At 39.6% G+C, this 17,872-nt stretch overlaps 1 protein-coding gene and 1 non-coding gene across 3 annotated transcripts in view; both read right to left on the bottom strand.

Annotated features, from left to right (window-relative positions):
• The window catches only part of PKIB (cAMP-dependent protein kinase inhibitor beta), a 120,895-nt gene extending 103,828 nt beyond the window's left edge, over nucleotides 1-17,067 (bottom strand). The window contains exon 1 of one of the 2 annotated variants that reach the window (XM_072643186.1): nucleotides 16,724-17,067. The gene's annotated coding sequence lies outside the window, so the exon portion shown is untranslated. The remainder of the gene's footprint in view (nucleotides 1-16,723) is intronic. The other variant, XM_072643189.1, reaches the window with a different exon arrangement.
• TRNAI-UAU (transfer RNA isoleucine (anticodon UAU)) lies at nucleotides 15,601-15,693 on the bottom strand. Its single transcript is given in 2 exon segments — nucleotides 15,601-15,636; nucleotides 15,656-15,693. It is a non-coding gene; the product is annotated as a tRNA-Ile (tRNA).
• Nucleotides 17,068-17,872: the final 805 nt, after the last annotated feature.

Below are 17,872 nucleotides of genomic sequence, written 5' to 3'. Positions count from 1 at the left end.
GGGCACTATGCTAGATACTGAGGATACCAGAGAATAAAACAATCCCTACTCAAAATGAACTTATATTCTAATAGGAGAGAAAACAAATACATACAAGAATAAAAAGAATATAACTGTAAAGCTAATAGATACAACCTAGTAATAGAGGAGCTAACTACAAGGTAGTTTGGGAGAGCAGGCACTCACAGTTAAGAGGAACAGGAAAGGATTCACACAAAAGACAATGAATGAGCTCCATCTTAAAGAGAGGGATTTTATGAGGCAGAGGTAAGAAGGAAGGACATTACAGATATGGGAGATGCTAAGTGCAAAGACAGCAAGATGGAAGGATGGAATGTCCTGTGTGAGGAAGGAAGGAGGCCACTTTGGCTAGATCTCAGACTACAAAATGGTAAGTAAAGTCCAGTGGAGTTGGAAAGGTAGTTTGGGCCCAGTTTGTACAGGGTTTTAAAAGCTAAACAAAGGAAATAATATTTTATCCCAGAGGCATTATGAAGCCACTGGTTCCTCTAAAAGCCAAAACCCTAGAATCCTTTCTAATTGATTACAATTTATACTTATATAGTGTGGTAAACTTTGTAAGAAAATTCCAAAACACTTAGTTTACTCTGTTGATTGATTTAATTAAATGTAACTGGTCTTCTGTGACCTGCTGTATGAGTGTTTTAGTTCTTTCTAGTCTTCATAGAACCCATTATAGTATTAGATACCGAGGACACTGAAGTAACCCCACTTACTGGCTAAAGGAGTCGCTCAGCAGGTGCCTAGAGGGTTACACTTTTTCTTTATCTTTTCCTTTTCATTAATGCTTTATCATCAACAGAAGATGATTTTTCATATGAGTACTATAAAACAGTTTAAAATCTGCCTTAAGACATTTATTTCTTTGGCACTGCTTCCTAAGGCTAAGCTTTTTTTTCCTCTAAACAAATCTCCCACTGGATTGTAGACTAGAGATGTAAAAGTATATAAGCATCAGTTGACTGTGTTGTTAAATGATCTTATCATCTTTCCTGGAACTAGAGACAGCCTTTCACACTTTCACAGAAGTTCAGAATAAACTTGCTTAATATTGACCTATTCACGTCACTTTTCTGTTGAAAAATCTTAGGTGGTTTCCAGTTGTCCCTTGAGAAAAGTTCAGACTACTTTACCTAACTTTCAAAATCCTCCACAACAGAACTTTAAACAAGATTTACCCTGAATAAAGATAAAGTTGACCTAAATAAAAGTTATTTTAACATAATAGAGATATTGAATGAGAGAATATTTGTGCCAAAATATAGCCAGTAGAAAGTTTTTTAAAAAATCATTTTTATAGCATTAAGTTGCGTAGCAAAATCAAAATATCTTTAAAAAGTTAACTGTGCTGAAATCCACTAATACAATATCTCAATAGCATTAAAAAGAATGATGACATATTAGCAAAAAGCATTAAAAAGACTTTTATACCTGAGCTTTACAGAAAAGCAGGGGACAGCACCCAAATACCAGAAAGAAGCATTTCTATCAGAACTTCTGAATCCCAAGAAGAATCAGTTTACATTCCCAAAAGACAAATGGCCACAGCTAAAGGTAAAAAGTATTATGAGGAAGCTTATGTGAAAGGCAAATAGGAAAGATAAGTAGGGGTTTTTTTCACTGGTAAAATTAAATTCCTCCACAAAGCTGAGGTATACACAATTCATTACTTCATACTGTGGCTTCTGGATGACACTCTTATTCTGCAACTCTGAAAACTCTAATCCCTTAGCATTTAGAAAGTGCAGCAGGATTAAGACAAGACACAGGCAATCAGCCTATGCGCACAAGGAGCTTTAAATCTGATCTGAAACACAGTCAAAGTTTCTACTCTGGAGGCTTCATTAAAAATGAACTTTCAAAATTATCCCCAGTTCTCCTGAGGACTCATTTGTGATCTGTGGCAAAACTAAAGTACATGAAAGGTGATGCTGCAGAATTATAAATGTGTATTCCTTCTAGAAAGAGGAGAAATGGGCCAGTATTGAAACCTCCTGTCACAGGTCCCTTCTTTGATCCTAAGGGAAACATAATCAGGGCTAATCCAAGTCTCCTTGATGAGAAGAGTTAACTTTCTGCCTTGTTTTATTTTTTCATGTAAATATTTGATTTACATGTAACCTTTGCATATTCCAACCAGCTTATGAAAATAATCTTTCCCACACTAAGAAAATATACCTTGTATGCTTTTAATATCTGGAGAGGAAAGGAGCCACTCCCCAAGAGCCATTTCCTAACGTAGGGAATTAGATCTAGCTTAGTAAGGGATCTATTAGGCCACTTAGTCCAATCCCTTCATTTTACAAATAAATAAACTGAGGCTCAAAGTCACAAAATGATTTGTCTAATCCCATAGGTGATCAGCAGATCCTACCTTTGAACCCTGGACCTCTAGCTCTATGAACCTCATGCTTTTTTCACCCGCTCCCCAATAATATTTGCCCTACCAGTTTCAAGGGATTGTCTTAAGGAAAGTGCATTACAAATCTTAACAATGTGAACTATTATTGCTACTTCCATATTATTAGAAACTAAGTTACTTTCCTCAAATGTAAATTTAGCCACTCATGGCTAACAATTACCAGGACTTTGCAAAAGGCTAAATTAAAAACTCTGCTAGACTCCTCCTCCTCTAAGGATAGAGCCCATCACCTACTGCAAAGCTCTATAATAGGTCATGAGCCATGGAGATCTCTTTGCACCAGCAGCCAAATCCCTCTATGACTCATCATCATGGATTACTCAGCAATAACATTTCAGTGTCTCACAAGGCTACAGCCCTGAGACCAGGGAGCCCACAGAATCCTCAAGGGGACACGTTAATTCTTATGGTCAAGGACCATAAGGGGCTAATTGTTCCTACAATAAACACATTTCTTTGGCTGTTTTAAAACTGGCTTTAAAACTAGATCAGAGAAACATATTAACACAACATTTTAAGGTTTATAAATATTTTCCTTAGAACCACTCTGAAGAGAAGCTATGCAAATATTATTTTTATTTTATAGAGGAGGAAAGGTGCAGTTACTTGCCCAGGATGATCCAAGACAAATGTTAGAACCCAAACTACATTTAGATTTTAATCCCTATCCCTCTCACCTCTCAAGTGATGTAACAGAATGGCAAGGATGGAGCAGAGGTAACACATGACTAAGGTTAAAAAACTCAGTACCAAAACACAAGGGAGTCACTTTCTTTTCACTAACAGCTTTTACCAAACTTTCAAAGCTACTTGGCATGTCAAAGATTTCCAAAATGTTTCCAAAATTCTTAGGAACCTATGTCACAGGACCATAATCTATAGGATTATAGATCCTCTACAGTTCAGATCTTTTTTAAAAGTTTTATTGATATGTTTTGTTTTTATATTACAAACATTTATAGACTATCCTCACTCTTTGAGAGGCCTCCTGTAACAAAGTAAAACAATTTAAAAAATCAGCAATACAACAATCTCATCTGAAAGTACATGCAACATTTCACATTTGGCGACCTTTGGAGACCTGATTATTAGACATTTTCTAGCACATTCCTGGTTATAGTACACACAAAAAAGGGAGACAACTTGGTGAGTGAGACAGAGGCTTGCAGCTGGGGCCTGAACATCCTTCCATGTCTCAATGTAGTTAAAACCCTGTTTCTATAACTAAAAAGAAATTATTTTTGCCTAGTACCCTTCCCAGCAACAGAAGTTTGACTAGGCGTAGTCTTATCGCCACAAGATTGGCCTCTTGGTGATGAATTCGCTGGGCACTGCAACCCATGAAACAAAACGAAACAAAACAAAATTGCCTCGGTCCTGTGTGGTCCCCTTAGGATTCTTCAGTGACAGTCGATGAGAGGCAGAAAAGGGGATAGAAGGGACTAAGAAACATTACTTTTATTATTTATAACAACAATAATAATAGCATTTGTATAGTACTTAAAGGTTTGCAAAGAACTTTATAAATATCATCCTTCTTTATCCTCAAAACAACCCAGGGAAATAGGTGCTACTATTATCCCAGTTTTATAGATAAGAAAACTGAGGTAGACAGAGGTTAAATGAGTTGCCCACACAGTTAGGTTTCTGAGGCCAAATCTTCCTGACTCCAAGTTCAGTATCAAATCCCCTGGGGCACCTAGCAACCAGATGTATACATTTAACTATTAGTACCCTAAACATAAGATCTTTTTTCCAATGATCAATGAATGCTCATGCTACAAGAATTAAATGAGATCAATCTTGACATTCTGTACCATTTGAGTTGTTTTCCCTCTCCACCCAGTGGATCTATGATGAAATCTATGTGAATATATCTGCCAAGGGATAAATCAAAATCTATCCACATTTTATTCTACACATTTTTTATCCATGTGCTCCCATATGGTATAATTGTAATATTACCTATATAGCAACTCAGACATAGCATTTGAAATGTTTACCTTATTTGGTCCTCGTAAGAGTTCTTTGAAGCAGACAGACCTGATATCAAGAGCTTCACAAAGAAACATGCAAATGTTTATTCCAGGTTCTATATAAATAAAACAAAACTTTTTTTGGACAGAGAAGGGAATGATGAAAAAAGAACTAACCAGAGAAAAACTGATATATCATTAATGACAATCATATCTGTTTCTCCTTTTCTCTCATGTTTTTTTCATTACAGTAGTCAGCTGATAAACATTTATTAAGCACCCACTGTGTACCAGGTACTATGTCAAGTTCTGGGGATACAAAAAAAGGACCAAAAAAACCAGTCTGCTTTCAAGGAACTCACGGTCTAATCAAGGAGGCAACATGCAAAGAACTGTGTACAAAAAAAGCCAAACTGGAAATTGTCAACAGAAAGACAAAATAATATAGTGGATCTGAGTTCAAATCTCAGTTCTGCCACTTACTACCTTTATGACCCTGGGCAATTCAACTTAACAAGCATTTACTGAGTGCCTACTGTGGACTAGGCTCTGGAGATACAAAAACAAAAATGAAACAGTACCTGGCCTCAAGAAGCCTTCATCCTACTGAGAGGAAACACATGCACACAGATAAGTATACACAGAATAAACACAAAGTGATTTGGGAGTGGGGAAGAAAACTAATGGAGAGATAAAAGCTTCCTTCGGGAGGGGACTCCTCAAGTATTCTTGGAAGGAATCAAGGTCTGCTACCAGAAAAAGTGAGGTGGCTTAGATTCCAGGAATGGGAGATAGCCTTTGCAAACCACAAATAGGCTTATTTGACTGGAATGCAGAGTGTATAAGGAAGTATGATGGGAGATTAGTCTGGAAATTAGAATAAGGAAGCAGTTGCTGAGGAGAGATTACAGTTCAAATGATAGAAAAAGGCAAGTCTTTATCTTTTCAGGGTCTCAATTTCCTCATCTAGAAAATGAGGGGGTTAAATTATAAGCCTTCTGAGTGTCTTCGGGCTCCAAATCTATGAAGCTGATGATATAGAAATGACAAAAGTCTTTCCTATAGGAATAATTCCCCCAAACAGCTACAACTACATTCTCGGCTTCAGGATATTTAGGTAGAATTTTCCTCAACCTCTCATCCTGTGAGTGAAGGGCTATGAAAGGAGAGAAGTCCGAGAATGAAACAGAGAACCCAAGGGAGGCACTTGGATAATACATGTTTGCTGATTGATTGACTGGATGATGAATTACCAGGTCACTATAATATACAGTGAAGAATGCCCATGACTACAGAATGTATAATTTCTCATTCAAATTAATCACTGATGAAATAATCTGTCCTTGGTTGAATGTCTATAATGCCACTAATACAAGGAAGGAAAAAACTAAAACCTACAAAAATGAATTTTTGGAGCAAGGAAATTTTAACTTTTAAGATTAGTAACTACCCTGTATCCCCCCAACAAAACTCACAAAATTAGTAGGTGTCAGATTTACTAAATGCCTCCTGAATTAAGATTCAATTCAATCCCTAAAATATTTATAGACCACCTACTATATGCAAGTCATTACACTAGACTCTGTGGAGGATGCAGAGATAAATAAGACATAGTTCCTGTCATTGTGGAAGTTACAGGTAGAGAATATAAGATACATATACAATTAACTATAACATATGGTGCTATGGAAAGAGTGCTAGACTTGGAATAAGAAGAGTCTTATATTCAAATTCCACTTACAAGTTTCCTAAAATGCACAACCATATAGCAGACATTGCCTAAGGCAGAAAGGGCAGGAAGGAACTGAGAAAAAACAATTCATAGTGCTTGGAGGTTTGCAAAATACTTTGCATATATCATCCCATTTGGCCCTCATAACAGGAAGGAACTGCAGGATTATCGTACCGCATCATCTGTTTTGTAGATGAAGAAACTGAGATTCAAAGATTAAGTGATCTGCCCAGGTTGACCCAGCCAGAAAGCATCACAGTAAAGGTCTCTAGTGAGGTCTTTGGGAGTGGGGAAGGTGACCTGACTCCCAGGTCACCAATCTTTCCACAATCCAGAGTAACTAGCTGCATAGCTGTTCTAGAAACCTTGGGTCACAGGAGCTGGCCTTCCTACACACTGACTCATTCAGTTTACCAAGCAGCTGGTCAGATAGATAATGGACCGGCAGTGCCCTCCCTGGCACTACCCTAGCTGGCACTGTTCTCCAAATGGAGAAAATTGGGTATAATTCACGTATAATACTTTAGAACTGGCTTCAGGTTTTTAAAACTATCAAATATTGTTTGAATGCTCTTAGTTTACCTTTTAGCACAGCTTGTATTCATAGTAGGTGCTTAAAAAACACTTGTTGACTTGACTTCTAATGCAGCTTTAGCAGATTTTATTTTTACCTACATGTCTATGCTAGGTAAATACATTAAATTATGCCTCTTCAGATTATATTTTTGAAGAAGAAATAACAGCCCAAAATAAAGGAAGATTTTTCACTATATACTAATCTTTTGAGACAAAATATTGCCATAAAGTTGAAGCATAATAGAAATAATAAGGAGACTTGGGTACTAGTGTAGTCCTAGGTGTGCTACCCATTAGTTGTCATTTTTTCTGGATCTTCGGTGCAAAAATGGGTCTATAGTAGCAATAACTTAAAAAAAACAAAAAGGAGTTAAGTGAGGGTCTCAGAATATCTGACATCTTCCAGTGTCTACAGTGACCACAAAAAATATTTTTTCATTCAGGTAGATGTCAGACATGGGCCTTGAACCCAGAGTGCTCCTGATTCTTAGGCTGGTTCTCTAAATCTATATACAATGCTCCTTCTATTATTATTTTGGAGTGAGTTTCCACCTGTGCTTTTAGCAGTATGAGAAACTCTTAGTGTGGAAATATTGTCCCCCAGTGCATATCAGTAGCTAAAAAACTTTTAGGGCACTGAGAGACTGAGTGGAAACCCAGGTCTTCCTGATTCCAGATCTAGAGCCAGCAGGATCTGATGGCTGTCAGAGAGAAAAAGAAAGGGAGGGAGGGAAGGGAGAGGGGGGACAGAGAGGGAGAGACAGAGAGAGAGAGAGACGGAGAGATGGAAGGAAGGAGGGAGGAAGGAAGGAAAGAAGGAAAGAAGGAAGGGAAGAAGGAAGGAAGGAAGGAAGGAAGGAAGGAAGGAAGGAAGGAAGGAAGGAAGGAAGGAAGGAAGGAAGGAAGGAAGGAAGGAAGGAAGGAAGGAAGGAAGGAAGGAAGGAAGGAAAGGACATACAACATCAGAATTCAAAATACTCAGCGGTCTGAGGTTATTCAATGTAGAGTTGAACAGACCCATACTTTCAATTCCTCTGAGGGCACCACAACTGATAAACCTGAGTAATCAAGATAAATTAAATTATATTCAGTAACCTTTGTTAAAAAAGAGAGAGAAGAGTGAAACACATTTGTATAGATGTCCATCAAAAATTATTAAAATAATAAAATTGTTCCTTAAAGGAATAAGTTCTAATTGTCTTGGAAAATTCCCTTATTTGGGATATTTCATTCTTCCAACAGTGCTGGATAAGTGAGGTATTTGTATACAAAAAAGCTTGAGGATTTGGAAGAAAAAAATATTTAACTACTTTAACACTACTGTCCCAACATTCCTTAAGTTTCACCCTACCAGCAAGCACAAATAAGCAACCCATCTTTGGAAAATGCAAATTCATAAATATGAATAAATTTTTAAATATTTCTAATTAAAAAAAAACAATTACCAGCCTGGGATGTGGCAGTGGAGTTGTGTTTTCAGGGGTATTTTTTCTCCCCTGCTCCTTGATGCATACAGGAAACCAAGAAAATTATTGTTGAATGAACAAATGTCAACAATAATTTCAGATTACACCTAGAGCAAATAAAACATGCTGTTCCTTAGCAGTAACCTTATCAACAGTTCCCAGGCTATGACTCCTAAAAGGGTTAGAATGGACTGTGTGCAAGCAGATACTGACAAACTGAAGAAAGAAATCAAATGGTTGTTTGAGATAGCAGATTGAAAAAGTACAAAAAGTTTTGAAAATCATTAGGAAATTTTTTTTAATGGTGAAATCACAAATATTATAATTTTTCCCTTTTCCTTCCCAAGGCAATAAAATAGCAAAGATGAGGGAAGTATCTATTTTTCTGTCAAAACCTGGAATCCACATTTACATTTAGAGACAAATTAACTTAGATAGAGGGGTGGTTAGGGTGGCACAATGGATACAAGGCTGGGCCTGCAGTCAGGAAGGCTCATCTTCCTGACTTCAAGTCCAGCCTTAGACATTTACTAGCTGCGTGACCCTAGATAAGTCATTTGACCCTGTTTGCCTCAGTTTCCTCATCTGTAAAATGAGCCAGAGAAGGAAATGATAAACTACTACAGTATCTTTGCCAAAAAAAACCCAAATGGGATCACAGAGAGTCAGAAATGACTGAAACAAGTGAATAAAAACAACAGAGGTCCACACAAACATCCAACACAGTCCTGAGTCTGTTTCATGAAGGATAGCCCATCTCTTTAGAAAATCTCCTCCCAGAATCCCTCTCTTGGGCAGGTGATGATACCCTGCTAAGATATAATCATAAAGGTCAAGCCAAAAGATACCTTGGAGGTCCCCAGTCATAGGACTGTAGCTAGAAAGCTGGACTACATGTTAGTCAAACCCCCAGTTTTACAGATGAAAACTCTCAGGCCCAAGGATGTTAAGTTACTTGCCTAAAGTCAGTACCAAACGAGGAATTTGAATCCAGAGATTTAGGTACTATTACTATCTCCATTTTACAGGTGAAGAAACTGAGGCAGGTAGAGGTTAAATGATTTGTCCGGAGCCACACAGCCAGTACATGTGTGAGAACAGATTTGAATTTGGGTATCCCTGACTTCAGGCATAGTGCTAAGCAACTTATCAACCCCTGGAGGTGTAAGGGGTGTTACAGGAGGACTAGAATCTTTGGTGTGAGGGTTTCCTAAGTCCTTTTCAGGGCTGCTCATTAACGTTTGGTGTCCACCTAACTCTCACCTGTGGCTCCAAGAAGCTGTAGCATGTGTAGCAGTCGTACCACAGTAATTCGTCTAAGGAGACAGGCTAAACCAAGTTGAAAGTGACCAAGAGAACTCAAACCTGTCAGTAAGTTAGGGGAATGTCTACATCAAGCATGTGAAAACTTCCTTTAGAGGAATGGGCAGATGAGAACTATTTGTTGCAATGGCCAAGGAAGTAGCAAAAGCAGGTACTATGAAGTGCTGAGAGCTTGGTCAGATATCACAGACACAAAGGTCTTCTGCTGCATCCCAGACCATCACCAAGTCATCCTAGACTTGGTCCTGCAACTGGACTTGGGTAACTCTGGAAGAAAGAGTGAAGCTGATGACTTTGTGCAAGTCTGTCTCACTTAAATCCAGTTCACACACTAATCAAGACATCACCTGTGATGTCACTGGTCCTCTTCAAAAAACAACACAAACAACAACACCAAGGAGGGCAAGGCCAGAGAGAAGAGAAGGAAAGGTGTCCTATCCTCTTCTCTCCTCCTCTAGAGCTTTGTTTTCTGAGATCTGTGCTTTCTTCAGTCATCTGAATCTGTCGTCAGATGTTGATCGGAAGATCCTTTTTGAGTTGCTTGCCTGAGGGACCAGATGTGGCCCTACACCTGACAATCATAGAACTATAGATTTAATCTACAACTACAGTCATCCTGATCTCTATCTGGCCACTGCACCCAGATGACTCCAGAGGAGAAAGTGAGGCTGGTGACTTTGCACAGCCCTCCCTCACTTAAATCCAATTCACCTGCATGTCATGGCATCACCTCCATGATGTCACAGTCCTTTTCAAGAACAAGGACAAACGAAAACAATACGGCACCTCAGGTGTTAGGCAGTCTAGTGTCCTCATCTTACAAGTAAGGAAACTGAGGCCCAGAAATGTGAAGTGATTTTCCAAAAGTCATACAAGCAGTCAAGCAGCAGAGCTGGAAAGAAAACCCAGATATTCTGACCATCAATCAAGCACTCATTTTCCAGTTTTTAGACTGATGACTCCGTGTGTTTGCTATTATTGAGTTGACCCTTGATATTACAATCTGTTCTTTTTAGATGATCCCTGCACATGAATTTATGCAATGATTACTAAGAAGGCTGGACAAAATAAATCAATTACACTCTGTCTTATTCTTTCCCCAAGGGTAGACATAGACAAAAAATGGAATTTAAAAAAACAAAGAAAGGCACTTCCCACATCTATAAAGGTGGCAAGAGGATGAAACTGAAACTATTTGCTACTGAGGTCATGTTTTAGGCCAAGCTACAGGATCACTGAACTGTGTAAGTCTCTGATATATAGGCTTATTAACAGCTCAGTTGTTATCACCCCAATGCAGCAGAATCCTGTTGTTATAAAACAGCTCATTACACATGGAAGCAGATTTATTATAGGTCAAAACATTCCCTGACATCACTACATAAAGTGAAATTCAGTTTTAGAAAATGGAAAAGAAAACCCTAACATTAATTCAGAGCCCCTTAGATGTGCTAGGTTTTGTGCTAGACTTTCAGGAGACAGGTACAAAAACAATAAATAGTCCCTGTTCTCAAGAAGTTCACATTCTATCCAGATTATTTAAACACTAAAAGATTAATGAAAGATAGTGTCAGCTTTACTTTCAATAACACATTAGAAAATAGTTTCTCTATGACTGAATATAATTAAAGTTTAGGATGGGAAAAATATAACTCATTTTAAACCTTTCATCCCTACAACCTTAAAAGCACTCATAGAGACTGATTCTGTATATTGTCACATAATCACAAGCACTTTGTCTCTTCAGTGATGTAAATGTGAGATAATAAGAGCCAGGGCAGGGCTTCTTCATCTAGGGCCTACTCCCATCATGTACATAGATTGGGGGATGGGTCATACCTGTGAACTTGATGGAAAAAAATACCTTTATTTCATTAACCTCAAGCTAAAATTTAATATTTCTTTCCACTTATTTTTCCAAAAAATAATATTCTGGGAAGATGTTCCTCTCTTACCAGACTGCCAAAGGAATTCATGATACAGAAAAGGTTAAAAACCCCTGATGTTGGGTTTAAGGTTTAAAACTTCCTCTTCTAGTCCCATAGCCATTGCTCATAGACTTTCAGAGTGTGGCAAAATAAGGCATACGCTGAGTTTGGCTTTTCATTAGATCTAAAAGCCTCTTTGGAAAAGAAAGGCAGATGCATGGGGCTAATTTAAGTGTTTTGATTTTTTCATGTTATATCTGGCTCTTGAGGCTTTGCATGGGAGTATTCTAATTCTCAAAATAAACATATATGCTAGACTAGTTATTTCTATTGTATACAGAAAAAAATCCTAATTTCAGTAAAATAGATTAGTATTTTTAACTCCTGAAATATCTATATTGTCTATAAACAGCAGACAAGAAACATTCCATTTTGTGGTTAAAATAGAAACACAATTGAGTAAATTATCTTACTCTTTCCTCTACACCTCTTGATTTTCAAATGTTTTTAGATTTGAAGCCCCTATTCTCCATCTCAGGCTTCCACTCTCTATCAAAAAAAGAAAGTTCACAGTTAACTTTGCAGGTACCTACACCATTCCTTTTCAACATCATAGCAGATGCTAAGGCTTGGGAAGGGGGTGAGGAAAGAATTTGGGGAAAGACCAGGAAGTGAAGAAGATCTCTTCATGTAGTCTGCTGTTGGCCACCAGCTGTATACCACTGTCACCAACAAATAGCTATCCAGAACTCCAAAACGCTAGTTTATGTGGATCTTCACCCTATCTCCCCTTGTTCCATTTTCAGAAGCAGGGTTCTAATATTCCTCAGCCTAGGTGAGATAACCCTGTCCTGTTCAGTTACCATCTGTTTCATGCATCTCCTGAATTTTTTATGGTCTCATTAATACTCCCACTGAATTCCTCTCTGCAGGCACACAATGTACTCACTAAAGTACGAGGTTCTTAAATTACTGGGGTTTTGTTTTTGTTGTCCAAGTAAATAAAATGTTTAGTGCAAAGGCCCACATCATCATTTCCTTTCTCAGAACATATGCTGCTGGAAGAGAGTAAAGAGTTTGTTTAAACTGCTGTTTCAGGTGCCCAATCAACAGGAATAAAACAGAGAATGCTCATGTCTCATTGTCATCATCTTTCAGAATCTGAGCTGTTTGAGGGTAGTCTAACTTCCTTTGTAGAGCCTAATCACAGCACCAGATAAGGGCAGGTGCTTGTTCAGTCTGCCTTCTTCATGACCCCATTTGGGGTTTTCCTAGTGAGTGTACTAGAGTGGTTTGCCATTTCCTTCTCCAGCTCATTTTACAGATGAGGAAACTGAGGCAAACAGGTTTTAAGTGACTTGTTCAGGGTTACACAGTAAGTGCTTGAAGCCAAATTTGAACTCAGGAAGATGTCTTCCTGACTCCAGGCCTGGCACTCTCTTCACTTCACCACCTCAATGCCTAAGAAATTCTACAGTTGAAAGTAAGAATTATAGTCACATACATTTCTCTACAGTGAATTCTTAGATCAAGAAGTTTCGAAAGAAACAATGTTCTGTAGGGGAAAGAACAATTTATCTGGATTTATAGGACCTGTATTCAAAGCCTAGATCCGCTATGCAAAGGCAGATCAAATCCCAATCTGAGTTTGTTTCTTCATTTTTAAAATAAAAGAATTGGAATAGACAAGTTCTAAATCTAATATTTCGTATTAATGGAAAAGGTTGATGAAATGACAATTAGTAGATCTACTTAGCTAGCAAATTTCCCTGATTAGGAATATCATTTCATACATGCAAACCATGTGATTTTTTCCCCTTAGTTCTTCACTCTGAAGGGGGTTAATGATGCTTTGTTTGTTGCGACTTTTTTTCACAACAGTAAATGTGACTTCAAAGACATTCTTGCTTACTTTTTCTCATCCTAGAGTTTTAGTTTGCTCTGTCATTGAGAGAAGATGTGTAAAACTGTTGCACCAGAGAAAAAAGGTTACTGAATTTATTTGTAAATTATTCATTGCAATAGTGCAAGTTCCTTGGCCATCTTAAAATACAAATTATCAAGCACATTTCCTCTCTATTTAGTTATTTGTCGGAAAAATGTCATTTGATTACATTCATGATTACATGATGGTGATTCACTTCACAGCAGAAAACTTTAAGTAAAAGATATTTTATTCAAAGAACACTACCAGCCCTTTCCAAAATCCCATGCTCTATCAGAATTCTAATACTGTACACACAGCAAAATCTGATCCCTCCCCCACCCCGTACTCTTCACCCCTATATAGCAACACTTATGATGGACTAAGTCTAGGATTATATTTCTTTAACAGCTTTCACTTTTAATAATTTATAATTTTTTAAAAGTGTATTCTACAACAAAAGACAGCAGGTTTAAATAACCACATGTGAATGCTTACAGAAAATGATCTTAAATCACTAATTTAAGGATGTTTTTAATATCTTGACTAAATAGAAGAGAAAAAGATTCCTATTCCCAAAAGGCAGTCTGACATCTTTGAGTGTACTGCATATTGCCAAATAAGAGAGGAGACCACATAATCTCTGAGATCCCTGCCAGTTCTAACATTAAGGATTTTAACAGTAGTTGAAGGTTGTCCTTTAACAGTTGTTAAAGGTGTCCTTTGACAATTTTGCTAAGTAATGTCTATCACTGAATGTTTACTGAGGCACATTTCTTTAGAAGGAATGAAAGCATTCAGCTAACAGAAGTCATTAGGAAGGAAATGCATGGGATGACAGACTTAGGGCTGGAAGGGACCTTGAAAGGCCATCTAGTTGAACCTCAATTTTACAAATGAAAAAAAATGGATTCAGAGATGTTAAATGATTTTCCCAAAGTCACATAGCTTGAAAGCATCTGAAGCAGAATTCAGACTCAGGTCTTCCCTGACAATTCAGCACTCTATCCACTACATACATCATGTTGAATAAAAAGTACAATACAACTCTTACTCTAGGGCAGTGTCTGAGAACTTTGTTTTTAATGTTTAGATAACTATTTCAATGTAATTACTTTTCTTTATAATCTTATCTATTTTATTTTATGCATTTAAAAACATTCTGAGTAGGGGTCCTAGCCCTCTCTAGACTGCCAAAAAGGTCTATGACACACAAACAGGTTTTAAGAACACTGGCCTCAGGGGGATATTAATAAATGTTGTTCAATCGTTTTTCAGTCTGTCTCACTCTTCGTGACCCCATTTGTAATTTTCTTGGCAAAGATACTGGAGCAGTTGGCCATTTCCTTCTCCAGATCATTTTACAGATGAGGAAACTGAGGCAAACAGTTACGTGCCGTGCCCTGGGTCAAACATTTGAACTCAGGAGGTAGAGACTTCCAGACTCCAAACTCTCTCCATTTCGCCACCTAGCTGCGAATGAGAATGAGAGGGGGCTAAAGGGATTGCCTTAACTCCATTTTTTTAAATGTTCTCCCAATAACAATACTGGCCCGCTTAGAACTTTTTTCATCCTAACCTCGAAAACTAACTAGTGCACGTGTTAATAATCCTACTTCACAGACGAGAACCCTAAAAACAGTTTACAATAAGGAACTTGGGAGTGAGAAGCGGGCGGTTTGTAAATACCCTCAGCCTGAAGTCCCATTAGCTATATGTCTGTTATCTGTGATCTCAGAGAGTTGCCAGTAGCAATGAAGAACGGTTAAATGATTTGCCCAAAATCTTTTGACTAGTTAGAGACAAAAAGGATTTCCACTTATATTTTTTGACTCCAAGTCTAACCCCAAGACCACTGTTCCACCCTTTCTCTGGAAAAAGCCTCATATCCCTAAAGTTCTAATTTGCACTTTATTTGAAGTCCACTTAATAACTCTCCTTTTCTAACGAAGGTTGAGAATATCTATTTTAGGACTGCCAGCGATTTCTTTTAATACGCATTATCCGTTATTTTAATAAAGGATATGACTGGATTTTTTGGACATTGTATTACTCCTATCGGGAAAGCGAAGGAAACGAGAGGTTACAGCAGTGTGGAGAGGGGCCAACGGTCAGCATTAAATTGGAGTAGCCAGGTAGGTAGTCGTTGTTAACTGAGTTGCCCAGCAGCAGAGAGTAGAGGAAGGTTTTCCCAGACCTCTCTCCTCACCACTGTACCTAGTCAAAAAGCCATGCTCCAGGTGAGGCTCGAACTCACAACCTCGGCATCGCTCCGCTCGCACTGTCTTATAAGTACCGCGCGCTAACCGATTGCGCCACTGGAGCCCTGGCAAAGGGATCTGAACTCTCTAAATCTCGGTTTAGCCAGTTCCACAATAGGGCCAATAATCTGTGGGGTTCTTTACAGGATGACTAGGGAGGGAAAGTTCTTTGTGAACCTTAAATGCTATATAAATGCCAGCTATTATTTTATGACAATATAGGGAGGGGAAAACCTTAGATGTAAACCCCTTGGTCGCAATTTCACAAAGGATTTTGGATTCAAAACCATTTCTGTCATCGTTGTCCAAAGAGTTGATGTAAAGGTGACGTGGTTCCCCCCCTCACCCCACAAAAAGGGTTTAATTTGTCAAAAATACTGTCTCGGTTCTCCACTCAGACACAGGTCTTTAAGACAGGTTAAAAGAGCAGAGGGTCCCGCAGCTACGTGGCAAGGGTTTGATGCCGCTCCACCCGAAGCAGGGGTCGTCACCACACCACCCCCCAACCCCACGGGCACCAACCGGGGTAACCACCAGGATAGTACCAGCTGCAGCAGCCCGGCACCAGCTCCTTCGGCCCGCCTGCCAGGTGCAGCATTGTCGCGGGAGATGTCCCGGGCCAGCTCGGATGCCCGCTCTCTCCTTGCTCCATCTCTAGCCCTCGGCCGCCGCTGTTCCCTCCTCTCGGACTGAGTCAGGCACCCCGAACCCCAGAACGCGCCTGTCTGAGTCTTGGGCCCCCTGTTCTCCCAGCTCCGCAGGACTTGCGGAGCCAGGAGGCAGAAGGAAACATCTGGGACCCCCACGCTGGAGCCGGGGCCACTGCTAGACCCAGGCCCCGGGAACACCGTAGGGAGGGAGAGGAGTCAGTTATGGAGAGAGGGAAGGGGATGAGGAGGACAAAAAAAAAAAAAAAAAGACAAGGAGTTTCATTTCTCCTCTGAAGCAAGTTTTAAACTGCCAGACCAGAAAAATGGGAAAGTTTTCTTTACCACACCTTCACTTCTCCAATCTCCTCCAGTCCTGTCTCAGAGGGCATTTCTGCCCTGGGGGTCACCTGTTCCTTGAACCCTCAATCCAATCCAAATACTTACGGGCTGTGCGCAGTGTCTCCCGGAGCTACCACGGCTAGCTCCGGCTAGCCTGGTACTAGTTCCGTTAGTGTCCCTTGCGCTGCTCACTGAGCTCTCCAGCTCGTCCCCTTGGTACGGTTTGGAGGGATGCAGTTAGCAGTCAGGGAAGAGGCTGGGCGGGAGGGCGGTGGTGGCGAGAGAAGCAGGAGAGGCGGAGAGCTGGAGGGAGGGAAGACGGAGAAGGGGAGGAGGAAGAGGAAGAGAGGGAGGGAAGGAGTTGGACCACTCCCCCTCCCTCTTCTGCCCTGGCTTCCTTGGAGAGCCACCCACTACCTCGGCCATCCCTGGTGGAGGTCCAGATGGGAGGGACAAGCTTGATTTAACTTTCATGTAACAGTGTTGCAGCTTAATGCATTAGAAACCATCTTTAATTACAGGTGGTCAATCGAAAGACCTATCCCCGCTGTTTTTCTGAGTATTCCGATCTACGTGACTTAAAGGACAGCTTGAAGGTGTCTTTCCCCCAGACGCTGGCCTATGGGAAAGGCAGAGAGAGAGAGAAAGAGACAGAGACGGAGACAGACAGAGCCAGATAGAATCAGGTCCCCTGAGTGTGTGTGTGTGTGTGTGTGTGTGTGTGTGTGTGTGTGTGTGTGTGTGTGATATGTGTGATATGTGTGTATATTAGATAGATGATTAGATAGTCATATAAAGATAAATGCACACATAGCAGTAGCTAATAACAACCTGCATCAATTTGCTTGGGGAAGCTGAGGCATCGAAAGAGCTGTCTTTCAGTCTAACCTGGTTCTCTGAGAGATATTCACATTACAGGGCAGTTCTCTCATATATACACAGAATCAGGATGATCTTGTTTTATTTGCAAATTATGTTTATCTCGCAGTTAAAGTTTGACTAAAGGTTTTGTACAATGGAATTCAATATTACTTCAGTCCTCTTGAGAAAGATGCCCCACCACCTACGCACCCATCTGTGTAGGTAAGGTCAGCCAGAACTGGGTTGTTAGGAGGGAGGAGGGGATTTGACGTTTGCTGCTCCTAGAGGGACAGGGTGTGATTGTCCGCTCCTCCTTGACAAGCTCGATATTCAAATGAGACAATATTTGTAAAGCATTTGGCCCACTGCCTGGCACATAGTTTTGTTGTTGTT

This window comes from Notamacropus eugenii, chromosome 2 (genome assembly GCF_028372415.1).
Source record: "Notamacropus eugenii isolate mMacEug1 chromosome 2, mMacEug1.pri_v2, whole genome shotgun sequence".
NCBI classification, from domain to species: Eukaryota; Metazoa; Chordata; class Mammalia; order Diprotodontia; family Macropodidae; genus Notamacropus; species Notamacropus eugenii.
This window is presented reverse-complemented; position numbering and strand designations above follow the sequence as displayed.